The following is a 17,802-nucleotide window of genomic DNA, read 5'->3' as shown; positions in this document are numbered from 1 at the left end:
CTGCGTGACTGCTGCAAAAATGAAGAGACGTCTGACATCTTTACAGTATATATATATTATATATATATATATATATATATATATATATATATATATATATATATATATATATATATATATATATATATATACTACAGAGAGAGAGGGTAAGAGCTTGCTTCCATATTGACACAGGTGTCTAGTAACTCGCTAAGGAAAAGAACCTCTTATATTATCGTGTGATAGGTTGACTAGTGAGTGATTGTCCTGTATATTTATCATATATACTTAACCCATAGTCATTAACTTGTGTCACCAATAACCTTCTTTTCAGCCCAATCTGAGAAGAGAATGGGAACAGTAAGATGAGTGGAGTTGACAGAGCTGTCAACCAGCCAATTTTGGTCTAAAACGCCCCATTGCTTTACTCAGCTGTGTAAGTCTCCCAAGAATTTGGTTTAAGATATCTTTTTCTGCTTAACCCGAATAGAAATCGTCCATCATGTGATAAGAGGTTAGGTGCTCAAGCTCAGCCATGTGTGTATTCATACACATGTATACTTGTATATATGTATGAATGTATGTATACTTGTGTGACAATATATATATATATATATATATATACATATATATATATATATATATATTATATATATGTATATATATATATATATATTATATATATATATATATATATATATATATATATATATATATATATATATATATATATATATATATATATATATATATATATATATATATATATATATCGGGATATGCAGCACCGAGAGGGGTAGCAGAGTCAAAGTTAGAGCAATGGAGGAAGGTACGGAGGATTAAAGATCAGCTACAAGAAGACTGAATACTTAAGGTTCAATGGAGATCAAGACTCCAAGATTAGTATGGAAGGGACAAGGTTAAACAGAGTAGAAAAGTTTAGGTATCTTGGTTCAACTGTAGCTGTTGTTGGAAATTTGAAGTAGAAATAACAAACAGAGTGCATGCTGGATGGACACAATGGAGAAAGACGTCAGGTGTCTTGTGTGACCACAGAATCGACATAAAGGTTAAAGGAAGAGTGTATAAGACGATAGTGAGACCCGCATTGATATATGGAGCTGAAGCATGGCCAATAAAGAGAGCACAAGAGAAGAAATTGAATGCAGTAGAGATGAAAATGTTTAGACGATGTGTGGAGTCACAAAAATGGACAGGATAAAGAATGAAGGAAAAAGGGGACTATAAAGTCGTAGAACTATCAAAGAAGGCCCAGGACTGCAGTGGTATGGGCATGTGATGAGAAGGGATGAGACATGTAGGGAGGAGAGTGATGCAGATGGAGGTGCCGGGAGGGAGAGCGAGAGGAAGACTGAAGAGAAGGTGGATGGATGTTTTAAAGAAGATCTGAGAGACAAACAATTGTCCAGAGGACAATTTTATGACCAAGACCAGGTGGAGAAAGCTTCCAAACAGCAACTCACAAAGAAATGTGTGTGTATGTGTATACACACACACACCACACACACACATTATATATATATATATATATATATATATATATATATATATATATATATATATATATATATATTAGCGGTCCCAGTTTTACGCCAGGAGTTCCGTTCTTGCTCTTGTCGTAACCGAAAATCGTCGTAAGCCGGAAAATCGTCGAAAATCGTCAAAATCATAAGAAAACCTTACTTTTAATGCTCTGGGTGCATTGAAAACGATGTAAACTGCATTATTATTGGAGTTTTACATAAAAAACCCTTCAAATTATGATTATTCTGCCGTTTTGGGGCCATATTTCTTCCCGTCGGATGGGCGACGACCAGCGTCGTAACCGGAGACATGCGTATAATGGCGGAAATAATTTCTGATGAATATATTTGGCGTCGTAACCTCGGAACGTCAGTAGCTGGAACTGTCAGTAAACCAGGGACTGTATATATATATATATATATATATAAATAGTCAAGGGTATATCTCATACGCCATCTTCCAGTTAATAAGTCAAATGAAATAAGGACTAAGCAATTAATTCATTTTATTTTAGTATGATTCGCTGTAAACAGAGTTTGCCTATAAACCCCTCTCACAACTGCCTTGGGAAACCACTGTAATCTTCTTTTGTTTGTGGGACTGCAGAAATTCCTTAAATTCCAAGTGCGGACCTGATCAGAGCTAATCATCGTCAGAAGGCAGGTCAGCTGGCGAAATGAAAAAGGTGAACTCTGCCATCTTGGAACTCGGCCATGCGGACCCGCATTGCCATGTCGGCAGAATGATTCCAACGCCACCTGGGAGGAAGAAAATGTAATTCCCAAAAGTTATAAAGGGTCTTTGGAGAAGACGTTCAGTCTTAATAATTGCTCAGGCACTGCCATATAGCATGGATGCTGTCCCTTGCTCCATTAAACTGCCTAATTTCTAACACCTGGCTGGCAGTAACCAAAGTAACTTTTAATGTGGAATTATTCACACCCCCTCCCTCTCGCTGGGGCCCCTATAAGAAGAGAACTTGAGCTCTAACTCAAGGTAAAGTGCCCAGGATTTAAAGGGTTTTATGTCCCAGTCCGTTTCCCTATTTGTCTTCTCATTCATGAGTATGTGCCTACAATGAGACCTGTATTGCTTTATATTTTGTGCTGTTTAATTTGCAAAAGCAGCGATTTATAGTGTTATGTAATCATATGATATTCGAGTCATTGGAATCGAGTTTAGTCCAGGCATCTACTATGCAAGGTTACGATTCCTTCATTACAATGCTAGTTTCTGTTGAGAAATCATAAGTGTATCGATTACAGATTAGAGTTAGTCAGCTGTGGATCTGTGTATCAGCTTGTGTACAGTAGTCCCCACTAACTTGTTTTCAATTAAGTTTTGCTGCATCCAAAACATTGTGTTTCCTAAGCAAATTCCCAGTTGTTTGCTCTTTATCTTAAAACCAGAATTATGCTACCATTCTTCTTTTATAAATACAATCCATTAAGTTAAACTCCAGAGTTTACCTAATCACTCCCCTCTTGATAGGCTTCAGCCAAATTTTGTTGTTTATAATTTTTGCTGACCTCAAGGCCAGAGTCCAGATCTTTGTGGTAATTAAGGTAAGTTGTATATAGTATACCCCATTGATCTAGCAGAACAAACCAGGTTTAAAATCATAACTATATATATATATATATATATATATATATATATATATATATATATATATATATATTGTATATATATATATATATATATATATATATATATATATATATATATATATATATATATATATAATATATATATATATATATATATATATATATATATATATATATATATCATATAATATATTTAATATATATATATATATATATATATATATATTTATATACTGTATGATAATATATATATATATACGAATATATATATATATATATATATATATATATATATATATATATATATATATATATATATACATATATATATATTTGAAAATACATATTAGAAATGACAAAAAATAACTTTTCTTGTAACCTCACCGTTTTTACATTTGCAAGGTAACGGAGAAAGAAATAAAAATTAATGTCAATTGAAATTAGAATTACTAGAACTGAAGTTTCAACTCTCCCTTCATAAACTCTTTCATTCCCCAAAATGAGTTAAGCCCCTAGTAATCTCTCTCTCTGTTCAAAGTGACTGCTTTTAGGCCTAATTCCAGCTGCTGTACCTTTAAGGCAAGGAGGAGCCAAAAGAAAGTTGCCCCCTCTCTGAACCTTCCATGTGTTTTGGCCGCCATGTCAGCATTACAGAAAAACGTAGCAAAGACTGACCTTTGTGCCACCTGGGAGAGATGCCCAGGGTAATCCCCAAAGGTTATAAATAGGCACTGCAACAGAAATGAGAGAGAGTGCTCAGAACATGGCCCGAGGACAGATGTCCGACTTTGCTATCCTACTAACATTCTCCTGAACGTGTTTTGACCCCAGAACTCAAACCAGCCAGTATATTTGATTATGGTGGCATTATAATTCCCTCCTCCATCGACAGCGCCCTAGGTGAACTTTAACATCATCACCTTGACTGAGGTAATGTGCCAGAGTAAGGTCCTTTTAGTTCCACGATTCCTGTTATTTCATCATCTAATGTTTCTTTTATTTTTCCATTGTAATTTGTGCTGGAGCATTCATGTAAGAGGTGCAAAAGAAACGAGCAGGTAAAAAGTGACTACTACTTTATTACAGATTCAAGCGGTTTAAGGTTTTTTGACTGGCGTAAGGCCTGATAAAGACAATGAGATTTGTGTGACCTGAGGTCAATAATAATTAACAATAATATACAGCGAGCAAGTACAGTTTACAATATAAAGACAGACAGAATTCAATGTGGATATAATCTTGATGCCTGCGAATAAAGAAATACAAAATACACAATTGGGACAGGTGATCAAATACATATATAGTTTAAAATGATTAAAAATGCGTGACCTGGCACGTTAGGCGTGACTAATTGTATGACGAAGAGTGGAAGTCAACATAGAAAACTTGCTCAGCGGAGATCTCAGCGAATGACACGCTTCGTTGGAGACTCTGCTGACGTGCGCTCTGTAGGTGACATTATAAATACTTCCCACCAAGACGCATCGCCTGATCAGTTCGCATATCTGCTGGGGCGTTGAAGGTGCCATGGCTGCGTGAGGACAATGGGGGAGCACCTGTGCATGCGGATGTGGCTGCAGATGCGGGCAGACTTTTCCTGGGACAGTCCAAGAGCCGCTGCTTATGGGCCTGGCTGTGGCGAAGGGCGGCCGGGCAGGGGGGTGCGCTGCAGTGACGTCTGTGTCCTCCTCCAGGAGGCGGGCTTTAACAGGTCTATTGAAACCCTTCGTTCCTCCCGGAAGTGCTAGCAGGAACGCCTTGTTGTTCCGCTCCAGCATGCGGAAGGGGCCCCTGTAGGGCCTGGTCAGTGGCGGGCGGACGGGCGTCATCCCCGATGAAGACGTGGGTGGTGGATGGTAGCCCTGGCGGTGTGAAAGTGGTCGATCTGTTGGTGTACATGCTCTTGCAGGGGCTTAACTTGCGGCGACATCACGGAGCCTCTGCAGTGACGGATTGTGGCGATCTTCTGTCACGGAAGTTCGCCGGGACCTACGGGGGACTCGCCGTGAGGTCTTTTCAGCTGCAGAAGGTGCCGTCGGCTCTGAGGGGCAGTTCTTAAGCGTGGAGGACCCTCAGGCTGATATTTCCAGTTCTCGGATTGCAGTGGGCCATGAGGGACGCCTTCAGGGACCTGTGGAACCTTCGACCAGGCCGTTGGCCACCGGGTTAGGCGTCGTGGTGGTGTGATCGTGGTCCCCAGCAGGCTGAGCCAGGGCGGACTATATTCGATTTGTGATGTAAACCGGGACGCCAGGCTGACCCAATTGGAAAGCAGGGCATTGGCACACGCGCTGGCAGTGGCTTCTTGCATTGGTGTGGCTTCGGGCCACCATGTAGACCCGATCTACCACTGTCAGGAGATATCTGGACCCGCCTGATGGGGAGGCCGACGGCGTCAATATGTATGTGGCGAAACGCCTCTGGGCCAAGTGGAACTCGCCTATTCGATGTGTGTGACATCCCACCTTGCTGGTTTTGGCACTGCAGGCACTGTTTTTGCCCAGGACGTGGCATCTTTCTGCACTCCCATGCCAGACGAACTTCTTTGACAGCAGCTTGGCTATTGTTCTGCCGGAGGGATGGGAGAGGTCGTGAATGATGTCAACACCTGGCTGGGGAGGCTGCGACCAAGGGGGGCTGACCAGTACTGATGTCGCAGAGGAGGCTTGGGGCCCGGGGGTGAGGCACGTCCCTCTACTTAAGGGACGTGACAGCGGTGTGGTAGGCTGGGGTTTTCTGGATCTGCGGCATGTTCCTTGGCGAGGTCTTCGTAGTTTACCCCGAGCTGCACCTGCGTTCAGCTCGATTCTCGAGTGGCGAATGCTGCAGGATTTTTCTTGCGGGGAGGTACCTGACGGAGCAGGTGAATCTCGCGATGGCTGAGAGGTGTTGCTACCTCGAAGACCATCGTCCCCCTGCTTGGGTGAAGGCTGAACCAATGGCTGGTGGTCCGTGAAGATTGTGAAGGGTGTCTCTTCCAGGAAGAACTTGAAGTGCCGACTGCGGTACATCGCAAGCAGAGTTCCCTGTCGGCTGGTGCAGCGGGTCTCTGCGGGTTGAACTTTGCTGAAGAAGGCGATGGGCTGGGGCCGTTGATGACCTGCTCAGGACAGCACCACAGGCAACGTTGCTGGCGTCCGTTGTCAGCTGGGTGGGGCTCTGTCGTGGTGTGCCATGGTTGCCTTTCAGGGCGAGCGGCCTTGTCAGGAGAAGGCCCGCTGCTGGCTGGGTCCCCCGACAGGGACCGGTTGGCCTTTGAGCACTTCCGTCAGGGCCGTGGTGTGCAACATCCCGGGATGAACCGGCCTGCTTCAGAAATTCACCCATCCCGAGGAACTCCTGGGCGACGCCTTGCGGAGGTGGGGGTGGGAACCTGGTGACGGCTGCGACCTTGGATGTGATGCAGGCGGACGCCTGCGGGATATCTCGTGGCCCAGAAGTCAGCTTTCTGGACGCCGAAGTGCACTGTCGAATCGCTTTTCGGCAGGCCGTTCTCTGAGGTGCTGGGCAGGACTTCTCGGATGTGTTTTTGGTGTTCTGTGAGCCTTGGAAAATATGAGGATGTCATCAACGAAAGCAGACGAGCAGAACTTCAGGTCCCTGAGGATGCTGTCCATGAGCGCTGGAAGGTCTCCCCGGCGTTCCTCAATTCGAAGGTGAGAAGGCGAACACGTGACGTCGAATGGTGTGATGATGGCATCTTTGGTATATCCTCTGGTGCGACAGGTACCTGAAAATATGATTTTAGAAGGTCTAATTTAGTGAATATCTTGGTTCAAGTGAAAGTTAGGCCGTGAGGTCCTGCATGTTGGCAAGGGTAGTGGTGGGGCTCTGTTGCGATGTTGAGATGCCTGTAGTCGCTGCAGTGGTCTCCAGGAGCCGGTCAGTTTCTGCACCATGGAGGGGGAGGTCCACGGACTGGAGGCCTTTTTGCAGATTCCCATTCGCTCCATCTCTCGAATGCGTTTTTGCCTCCCTGAAGGCGCCGTGGGGGAAGCCTCCGAACTGCATGTGGGGGCCCTTAGTCGTTAGGTGATGGTAGACTCAGGTTTGGCTGGGGCCCGGGAACTTGGCAGAGCACAGGCTTGAATACTTCAGGAAACTTCGTTAGCAGCTGTGCATACTGGTGGGGGTGACTGGAGCAGATGGTGGGTGCCTCGGTCCTGTTGTTAACGTGGAGGACGGCAGTGGTCGGTGTCGGGCGACGCCTGGCGTCGACTGCCAGCCCGAAGTGTGCGAGGAAGTCAGCACGCAGGAGTGGGGTCGATCGTCCGCTGACGACGAAGTCCCAGGAATAATTCGCCAAGGATGGAGATGCGACAGGGCCTGGTGCCGTAGGAGAGGATGGGGATCCATTGGCGGCCGTCAGGAGGCGGTCGGATCTGGTTCCTGCTTGCGGTCCTCCTTGGATGCTGGAAGATCGATCTAAAAGGCCCCTCGTCGACCAGCATCATCCTGCCAGAGACAGTGTCGCGGACGTAGAAGCCCTGATTTTTGGGCCCCTGGGTTTTTCGGTTGCCATGGCGGGTCTGTCTGTTGGCGCCGCCACACCGTTTTTGAGAACGGGCAAGAGAGGTGGCAGGAGTTCCAGGCGTCTTTGCCAAACCGTTTTGGTAGTGGCACAGGCCGGGAACCCATTTGTTGTAGGGTGGTGGTCGCCTCCTGGCGGCAGCGTTGACACACTGCTCGTCTTCTTCCCCTGCTGGACGGACTGACCAATAGTGTGGGCGCTGTTAGTCGCTGCGTAGCCTTCACGGAATTGTTGTGCTACGCCCCGTTTGGATGAGGACATCGAGGGGCATGGTGTAGAGGTGAGGAATCTGGGTGCGGACCTCTGGGAGGAGCTGGCGAAGGTAGATCTCCTGCAACAGTTTATTTCTTGCTGTTTTTGTTGCCGTTTAATGTGGTAGATGCTCCATGCATCTACCACATTGAGATCATGCAGCGGGTTGACGGCGAGGTCGATGGCGTGGCGCCCCCTCGGCGATCGGTAGGAGCACATCTTGAGGAGGGCCTTCTTCACGCGCGGTATGTGAGGGGGGTGTGCACCGACACCCGCGAGATGAACTTTTCTATATACCTCCCCGTTAAGGCGCACTGTGTCGGCCTGCAGTATTTCGTTGGTTAGGTCCGCTGCCTGGCGGCTCCTCGACTCTGTACAGCCACGTTGTTGGGTTCTGGGTGAACGGCGCAACTTGCTGGACAGGGCGGCCTGTGACTGTGCTGCCGGGCCAGGGATTGTTCAGGCGCGGCATGGGTGTGAAGGGAGCGTGAGAGCCTCGGCACAGGGGAGAAGCGCGCTGGTGAGATGGGAGGAAGGTAGGCCTCCGAGTCCATGGGTTCGCGGTCAATTGGGCGAGGAGGGGATGTCCGTGTCCATGCTCGCTCTTTGCCCCTCTTACTGGGTGGAGTACTTGCGTCCAAACGCACTTTCGGACGCGTGCCGTGTGCATCCGTTAATGACGCTGGTGATTTTTGTCGACGAGAGTCAGCACGCCCAAACGCTGATTACAGCGTCGTATTTAGTCCGCTAAGAGCATGAGTAAGTTCCTGGAGCCAAGACTGAGTCGCCGTATGGGTCTGCTAATGGTTACAGGACTACTCCGGGGGGTCACCACTGTAAGAGGTGCAAAAGCAATGAGCAGCTAAAAGTGACTACTACTTTATTACAGATCCAGGCAGTTTATATAGCGGCAGACTGGTGTCGAGCCGCGAAGACAATGAGATTGTGTGTGTGACCTGAAGTCAATAATAATTAACAATAATATACAGCGAGCAAGTACAGTTTACAATATAAAGACAGACAGAATTCCAATGTGGATATAATCTTGATGCCTGCGAATAAAGAAATACAAGATACACAATTGATAATAAGTGATCAAATACATATAGTTTAACTGACAAATTGCGTGACCTGGCACGTTAGGCGTGACTAATTGTATGGCGGAAACTGGGAAGTCACCATAGAAAACTTGCTCAGCCGGAGACTTAGCGAATGACATGTTCACTGGGAGACTCTGCTGACGGCTCTGTGGTGGCGTTACATTCAGTGTTAACGTAATTATGCATTAGTACTGAACTGAATTATCTGGCACCATCTGCGCATTCCTCAGTTTCCCTTGTGTGTCTTATCATTATTGCAAGTAACCGTCTTGCATATATTTACAGAAAGGCCTCGACTGTGGAATCTCTCGGCCGATCCATGTGCAGTTCCCCTTTCCACTGCGATGTTTCCTGTTACGAAGATATCATCAGCGTAGAATATTTATTCTGTGTAGGATTCATCATTTTAGCAGGCCCTTGTTATTACCTGCCAGTAATTCGTCATTCTTCTGATCTGTGTTTGTTATGTAAATATAATTAGTTAAAGAGAACCCTTGAGTTTACGTAATTTTCTCTCACATGAAGGCCTAAGCCATAGATTTCCCTTGCTTTGTCTACAATTGTCCTAATATTGAGTCAGATGTGTAATAAATAAAGGAACTCCCCTGCATTATCCTTGTTGCCCAGAGTCAAGTAAGTATCCCCAGGATATTTGTAATAATATATATAGCAATATATAATAATATATATATATATATATATATATATATATATATATACTATATATATATATATATATTCATATTGCAGGTCTATGAACACTGTCAAATGCCTTCTCATAATCAACAAAAAGCCATCAGATGGGGATTTTTAAATTCAATACACAGTCTCATAGTAGGTCTCAGCACAAATATCTGATCTGTGCAAGTCCAACCTTTTCTAAAACCAGTTTGGCCCTCTCTAGGTCTTTTTGTCAATTTCTTACCACAGCCTATTTAAATTATGCATACTGCATATTTTAATTATAGCTGAAGTAAGCGCAGTGCATCTTTAATTACCGTATTCAGTCTGGCCATCTTTACCTTAGCAATGACTTCCTTTTCCAAATCATCAGACTATTTCCTCATTCCATATTCTCCAAAACAATGTACATCATTTATGAAGTATGACTTAAAATCCTCTATGCATTGACTCCATTATAACCTAGTGTTTTCCATCTTCAAGTTGTTTTATTATGATTCCTCTTGCAAACTGGAATTATTGTTCTGGAGGAATAATCTAATTCTCCTCCTCATATCTTTTATTCATGACCTCCTGGTTCCTGGTTCCTAAACTCACTCCACAAATATAGTATTATGCAGTTGCGGGCACACCACCTCACGAAAACGTCCCACCCGCGTTGTGTTTCTTCTTTTATCTTAATACTGACCAGTACCTTCTTTTGGCGGTTTTGTCTGTGTTTTCACCCATGGATATTTCATTAGTAATTCTGTGGGCTACCCTAACACCATAGCTATTTCCTGAATGCACAGCTTTGGCAACATCGTCAGTCTGTCCAAATAGTCTCTTTTTCTTCTTGATCTTGCAGTCTCCATTTCCTCATTGAAATTTATCTACATGTACTTTTTTCCATTCTTTACTGTATCACTATTCTCATCTGTTACACAAGATCACCGTACTTCTGCCTCCTATCTCGGTACTTCTTTCCTTTTCTACAGACTGACATATTCTTGATGTTAAACCAGCTCTTTTGGCAGACTGTTCATGCTCCCACACATTCAGTAGCAAAGCCAATCGGTGTTCATTGCTAAAATGTTTCACTGTATAAAATCTAGATACTCCGTCACTTTTTATGTTTTGAGCTCTTGATTTCAGCTTTAGTGTAAGCAATGGCAAGTTAGTGATCACCGCCATCTGGTTTTCTTTTCTTTTGATAGATATATGCTCTATTTGGCTTCTATGGCTGCCATCTAGAGATGTCCAAGTGTACTTCTGGGGCTCCTTTTGTTGTATGAGAGCACCTCCAGCGACCATATTTGCAGCGCAAAGCCTAATAAACTGCACCCCATTGTTTTGCAGTTTCTCTTTGGCCTTCCGTACATATTACATCCTTCATATATTCCTTACTTAATGCTTATAATTAATAATGGATAACTGTTTAAATGATTTTCAGTGGAATATAAAAGGATATGCTTATAACTAAGCGACTGAAGAACACGATAAGCTTTGTCTTACAAAGTTGAAAGAAATATGACGAAATATGGCATTCATATCCACGAGTGACAGTTCTCACTTTTCTTTGAGAGTTCATTCGTTGGAGTGTGATGCATTATAAAGCTCATACTGCACTGCCTGATATAAATCTTGCCAGCTGTAATCTACTGTTCACTGCTCTAGCCAGTCAGCGCATTTTCTGCACTTATCGTTAAGATCCAGGCCTGCTTCTTCTTGATCAATTCTAGTTCTTCATTGGAGGGTAGGTAGAGGCTCTCGGCTATACGCTGTTGGCCCAGCGTTCGATTCTGCGACCGACCAATGAAGATTAGAATTTATTTCTGGTGATAGAAATCCACAATAAGCCGTAGGTCCCGTTGCTAGGTAACAGTTGGTTCTTAGCCGTAAAATAACCCTTACAGACCAATTGGCTACTTTTGGGAACTCGTGGCCAACAAGCTTATGCATGTATGAAATTGACTATCTGGTACCTTATTGTCACACCTCCCAACTCTTCAAATCAACCAATCAGAAGACAGCACTGTCCATGGGGGGTGGGCGTGTGTGCTTTGAATCGCCACCAGTCTCTTGAATGACGTGATAGGGTGCAGTCACGCTAAAATTGTTCGAAGGATCCCCACACCCGTTGTAATCATGGTAAGTACACAGTTTTTTCATCAGGTTGTTGTTGAATGATGTGTCTTCATGCTGAAGTGTTTTCAAGGTGATGTGATAATATTTAGTATTTGAAATCATAGTCAGTAATAAGTATATATCAAGACAATGAAATCATACTGGTAAAATTGTAACGGTAAAAGTATGGCGTTGGTTTATAAATCCGACTTTAATGGTAAAAAAAATTTTTCAAAAATGGACGCCTCAAAAAATTTTTTCAGAAGCTAATTGCTTTTACTTTTTGCAGATTAGGAGTGATATGTTTTATGGGCGAAGGAATGCTGCCTTGGAACACAGGGAGGAAGTCGCGACGGCATGGATAGCCCCAGAAGATGCCGAAGATAGTGATGTTGATGTGGAGGTAGACAGTGACTGTGAGGACCCAACATACCAACCTGATGAGGACGAGCTGGCTGCGGAATTTCTTCAGCCTACTACTTCACGAGGTTAGTATCATAACAACATCATGTATTTTTTCATTGTTGATGGATTACATATCATTTATACATATCATTCTATTTATTTTACACAGTGCCAACACACTTTATTTTTGCACACATTTTACACAGTGCCAACACACTACATACACATGCACACACTCATACAGATGCATAACTTCATACAGATTTTACATAACTTTCATTGTTGATGTTTTACATATCATTGTTGATGGATTACATATTCTATTTATTATACATATCATTCTAGTTATTATACATAGACCAACACACTCATACACATGCACACACTCATACAGATACACATAACTTCATGTGTTTTTGAAACTTTTCATTGTTGATGGATTACATATCATTCTATTCACTATACACAGTGCCTACACACACATACACACACACATGCACACACACATGCACACACACACATACACACACGCACACACATACACACACAATAACACACTCATTGTCCACACACACAACACAATCATGATTTATTGTCTGTATTACTAATGTGACTCTTTTCTTATTTCAGGTGGCCGTCCTGTCCCTGTTGCAGTGCCACACCTATGCCAGATGTGGTAGATAGTGCTGCTGATGTACCATCCGCCCTAGCAGGAACAAAAGAAAGCTCGGCCTCATCAGTGGAAGAAAGAGGACATCAGTAACCAGCCCCTGCCTGATTATGTTCATGAACGCCCTTGTTATTTGAGGCACCAATGGAGTACTTCCTCCAGTTCTTCACAAATGAACTGGTGGAACACATTGTATATCAAACAAACCTGTATTCCAGGCAGAAGGATGTTGGGGAACTTCAACATCACGGAGGCTGAACTCAAGGTGTTCATGGGTGCCATCATTTTCATGGGGCTCGTTCCATTGCCCAGTATAGTTGACTACTGGGCTGTCCACACTAGGGTTCCACAGATTGCTGACTGCATGTCCAGGAACCGCTTCCAAGGCAATCCGGTCTAACCTCCACTTCAGCGACAACGACTTGGCAGCAGGGTCAAGGACAGGTTCCTGAAGGTTCGTGCAATCTTTCAGCAAGGTCACCAGGGAGTTCCTGAAGGTTGCTGAAACTCCTGTACAGTCTATTGACGAGGTCATGGTTGCATACAAGGGGACCACAGCTGGTAACCTTCGCCAGTATGTAGCCAAGAAGCCAGACAAGTGGGGCTACAAACTCTTCTGCAGGTCCAGTGTGGATGGATTTGTACATGACATCCTCATGTACCAGGAGAGTCCACATTTTCAAGTCACCACACCACACTGTCTGAAAGAGGAGGAGAAGATGCCAGTCACTTCCAAGTTTGTTGTCGCCTTGGTGAAGACCCTCAAGAACCCCCAAGACCACTGCAGTGTATGCCAACAATTACTTCACAAGTTTATCCTTGGCTGAGTACCTGAGGTCCCAGTATCAGTGTGTCAGTATGTGGGCACTGCAAGAGAAAATAGGGTTGGCTTCCCACCTCTGATGACTGTGAAGGATATGTCTAAGAAGACAGTAGCCAGGGGCACACTTGATTTCGTCTCTTCTGAAGGGATCCTTGTGCCTAGGTGGAAGGACAACAACATTGTGACTGTGCTGTCTACTGATGTTGGTGTGGAGCCTGTTGCTGACATTCAACGGTATAACAGGGGAGGAGAAGAAGAAGGTTGGTGTACCCTGTCCAAATATCATCACCAAGTACAACAGCCGAATGGGTGGCATCGACAAAAGTGACATGCTGACCCACCTCTACAAGACCCCCTTCAAAGCAGAGGTACTATATGAGGCTCTTTGCATACATTGTGGACCTCATAATATGTAATGCCTGGCTTCTGTACAAGAGGACTGTTTGGCATTACAGTCCAAGCCCTATGCCCCCTCAAGGACTTCGCCTCTCCATCGCCTTGGCACTGAGGGCTTACAAAGGTCAACCCCACCAGAGTCACCAGGGTTTCCCTTACTCAGCGAGATGTCCCTTCACAAAGAAGGGCCAGCGCCTGTTGTGACTCTGCACGTTGCAGAACGATCAGGATGCCACTAAACTGCATATGCCTTTGTATGTCAAGGCTAGGCAGACCTGTAAGTTTTGTTCCTGCAGGAGCCCATCCACAGGTCCCGGTGGGTGTGTGAGGACTGTAAAGTGGCACTGTGTCTGACTGATGCAAGGAACTGTTTGCACTCTTCCACAAGGCATAACTTTGTAAATATTGTATATTTTTTGTAAGTTTGTATGTTGTGGAAGTCTTGTAAGTTTGTTATTGTCTTTTTTTATGCTAACCTATGTAAGTCTAAGCTGTAAATTATAATTACTAACACATTTTCTACCAGTATTACTTGTATATTTTTTTTTATTTTGTAAATAAAGTATTCAACTATCCCAGGGTATCTTTTATACATCAATAGAGAGGAAAAAAACAGAAAAAAATTCATAATAAACACAGTAGCAAGTCATATTAATGTCAAACACAATAAATTCATCATGGAAATTGGTAAGGTGAGTATATAAGAGTGGTATTATTGGAAAAAGTTTACCGTTATGGTCCGAAAGTGTCCCGCTGGGATGAGCGCGTCCGCCGGACTCGACCGAGGCATCCGTGCCGGGATGCTTCATTGAATGCAATTATTTGCCAAGTTTTGCAAGATTTCAAAAATGCACAAGAATGATTTGATCTTGTATTTTGATATACTATCACATACTAAAGAGGGTTTTTGAAATTTCCCATAAAACCCTAGAATTGGACTTACAAGGGATAATCTAATCCTTTGGGCCAGCCCTAGGAGAGCTGTTAATCAGCTCAGTGGTCTGTTAAACTAAGGTATATTTATTGTTTTCCTTCCTTTACATGGATATATACATTCGAGAATAGCATATTTTAATAATACAGAATCTGCACATTGGGTTTTGTGTAATTTTCTTTGGCACCTCAAAAAAATATCTTGGCCCCACCAGGCCCCCCAACCCTGATGGAATGCCAGCTACGCTGCTGGTTTCATACGAATATTATCACTATTAGGAGCCCGGCTCGTAGGTAGCAGGTTTGAATGAACAACATTTGTTTACTTGCCGTACTCATTTTCAAACTTCCACACCATACACTTTCCGAAACAAGCTAAATAGTTAATATATTAAGCAAGTAAAAAATGTGTCGAAGTTTCTTCGGCGCAATCGATTTTTCTGTACAGCGTATAATGCTGTATGAAACTTTCAACCATGCCCATGAAACTCAGCCACGGCCCGGTGGTGGTCTGTGTTGTTGGTACCTATAGCGCTGCCAGAAGCACGATTATGGCTAACTTTAACCTTAATAATAAAACCACTGAGGCTAGAGGGCTGCAATTTGGTATGTTTGATGACTGGAGGATGGATGATCAACATACCAATTTGAGGCCCTCTAGCCTCAGTAGTTTTTAAGGTCTGAGGGAGGAAAGAAATAGGTGCGGACAGAAAAAGTGCGGACGAACAGACAAAGCCGTCACAATAATAATCTTTTACAGAAAACTAAAACACCTTCACAAGCTCCTTCAAAAGAGTCTGTCTATTTGGTGCTTTGTGTAGACAGTACTTGCGATGCAGATCACGCAAGAACGAGTTACATTTAAAGCCTCCAAGGAGACTCCAGTCCAGAGAAGGCACTCATGATGCCCTCAAGAGTCAGGTGTCTATTCAACACCTGGCCATTGTAACAAACCCAACTGATTTCTCTCCTCAGGACCCTCTCAGCGTGACAGCATCTGCCTTTCGTTAGCCACCGAATTTCTTGAGTCTCGAAGGATAAGTTCCTGTAAGTTTAAATTTCTGGAATCACGGCAGCTCTAAGGGTGAAATGATTTTTATGGTTGTGGTATGTATGACAGCAATCTTCTATTGCATATCACGTACTGATTTTAAAACATTACTAGTTTCAAGCCACATCTTAATGTACCATGTAAATCAGGTTTAATTGTGTATTAGAACTGCACAAAGAAAACTTTCATTTAAATGTTCATTTACTATTTTCCGTAATATATGAATTTTAACCAACGTGACCCCGATCCGCTCGTAGAGGACCGAAAGAAAGGACTATTTTCTTCTTCTGCTCATTGACACCTTAGAGTTAAAATGTTTTTTAAACATTTTAATTTCAAAAAGAAACAGTGATTATCTGGAATTCCAACACCTCACTACTTAGCCATGAGTTGGAAACTTGCCTCTAGATTCAGTTCCCAGAGAGAAATTACAGATAGTGGTAGAGGGTGCATGTTTTGTTATTTTGAATAGCATGAACCATCTCAAAGAGTCTGAGTATTTGATATGAATATGATATGCTCTGTATGTTTGACAACTACGTCACCTGATCTATTGTTCAGGTCACATTCCACATAACGAAAAACTACATTTGAAATGAAGATGTATCAGGTATGTGAATTCTAAGCGGATATGAGCCACCCTAAAGAAAGGAATAAAGTATATTTATCTCATCCTTGTCCATTTTATGTAAAAGAAAAATCCCTTATTTACACCGACTGACAAGAGGTAACCAGTCATCGAATAAGGTCAGATTCATAACTTTAAGAACAGAATTCTAGATCCTTTCACATCGAGTGGAAAGATATTGCAGTCTTGTCCAGTGACTTCGATTTTATAGCCTGTAATTTCGAAGAATATCATAAAAGTTAATCGCTCTGCTATTGTCTTTAATCTGTCATCTATAATAACCACATTCCAAACGACGGCAAACTGTGGTGCATTATGGAAAATTTCCGCAGTGTCTGTCGACTCAGTTTACTGACAAAAAAAGACAAGTAACAAAAAAATAGCGAATAATCTCAGACGTTCAAAGCTTCATATTCCATGATGTATAACACCACGCCAAAGTTTCACCAACAGAGATCACACACACACACACGCACAAGCATCTCGTGTCTTACTGAACCAGGTCCGTACACCCCTAATTCTACTGCAAATTCTCATCAACACTTTTTGTATCGCATCTTTTTATTTGCGTACACCTATGCTGGATACTCCATAATATTAAGCAAACCATTTTACACATAAGAATCTGCATTTAATAATGAAAACTATTTATTTAGAATAACAGTCTCTCTGATGGGTCTTCCTGAAACGCATACTTCAAATGAAAATATTCAGGGCATCTGCTCAGCGACCCCTAATTAGGTGAAAATTAGTATGGTGCCCTTACTGGTATTCAAGTCGGCTTCAGATTTTCCCGTCTATCTTTACATAAGTACTAAAATTTTAAATGGAGCAGAGAGAAGGTGAGGGAAAATAAAAGGAAGAAGTAAATGTCAAACAAATCATACTATACCACTGGTATGCATAAACAAAGTCGAACTACTTCTACAGCAGACCTGCTTATTCGCAGCTTAGTCATTTATTTATTCGCGTAACATAAATGCATTAATAAACTGAGGGTGTCACTGTCCAGACGGAGGCAAGTAAAAAGTACTTTTGATAGTTACACACTTCGTGGCAGTAACGAAACAATGATTACCGCCATACTGAGAC

The 17,802-nt window shown here is 43.0% G+C and overlaps 1 pseudogene; it reads left to right on the top strand.

The window, feature by feature from the left end:
• LOC136827741 (piggyBac transposable element-derived protein 3-like) overlaps positions 1-14,520 on the top strand; it is an 18,094-nt pseudogene extending 3,574 nt beyond the window's left edge.
• Positions 14,521-17,802: the final 3,282 nt, after the last annotated feature.

Source organism: Macrobrachium rosenbergii, chromosome 42, assembly GCF_040412425.1.
Source record: "Macrobrachium rosenbergii isolate ZJJX-2024 chromosome 42, ASM4041242v1, whole genome shotgun sequence".
Taxonomy (NCBI): domain Eukaryota; kingdom Metazoa; phylum Arthropoda; class Malacostraca; order Decapoda; family Palaemonidae; genus Macrobrachium; species Macrobrachium rosenbergii.
Note: the sequence above shows the minus strand (reverse complement) of the source record. Positions and strands in the feature narration are given on the sequence as shown.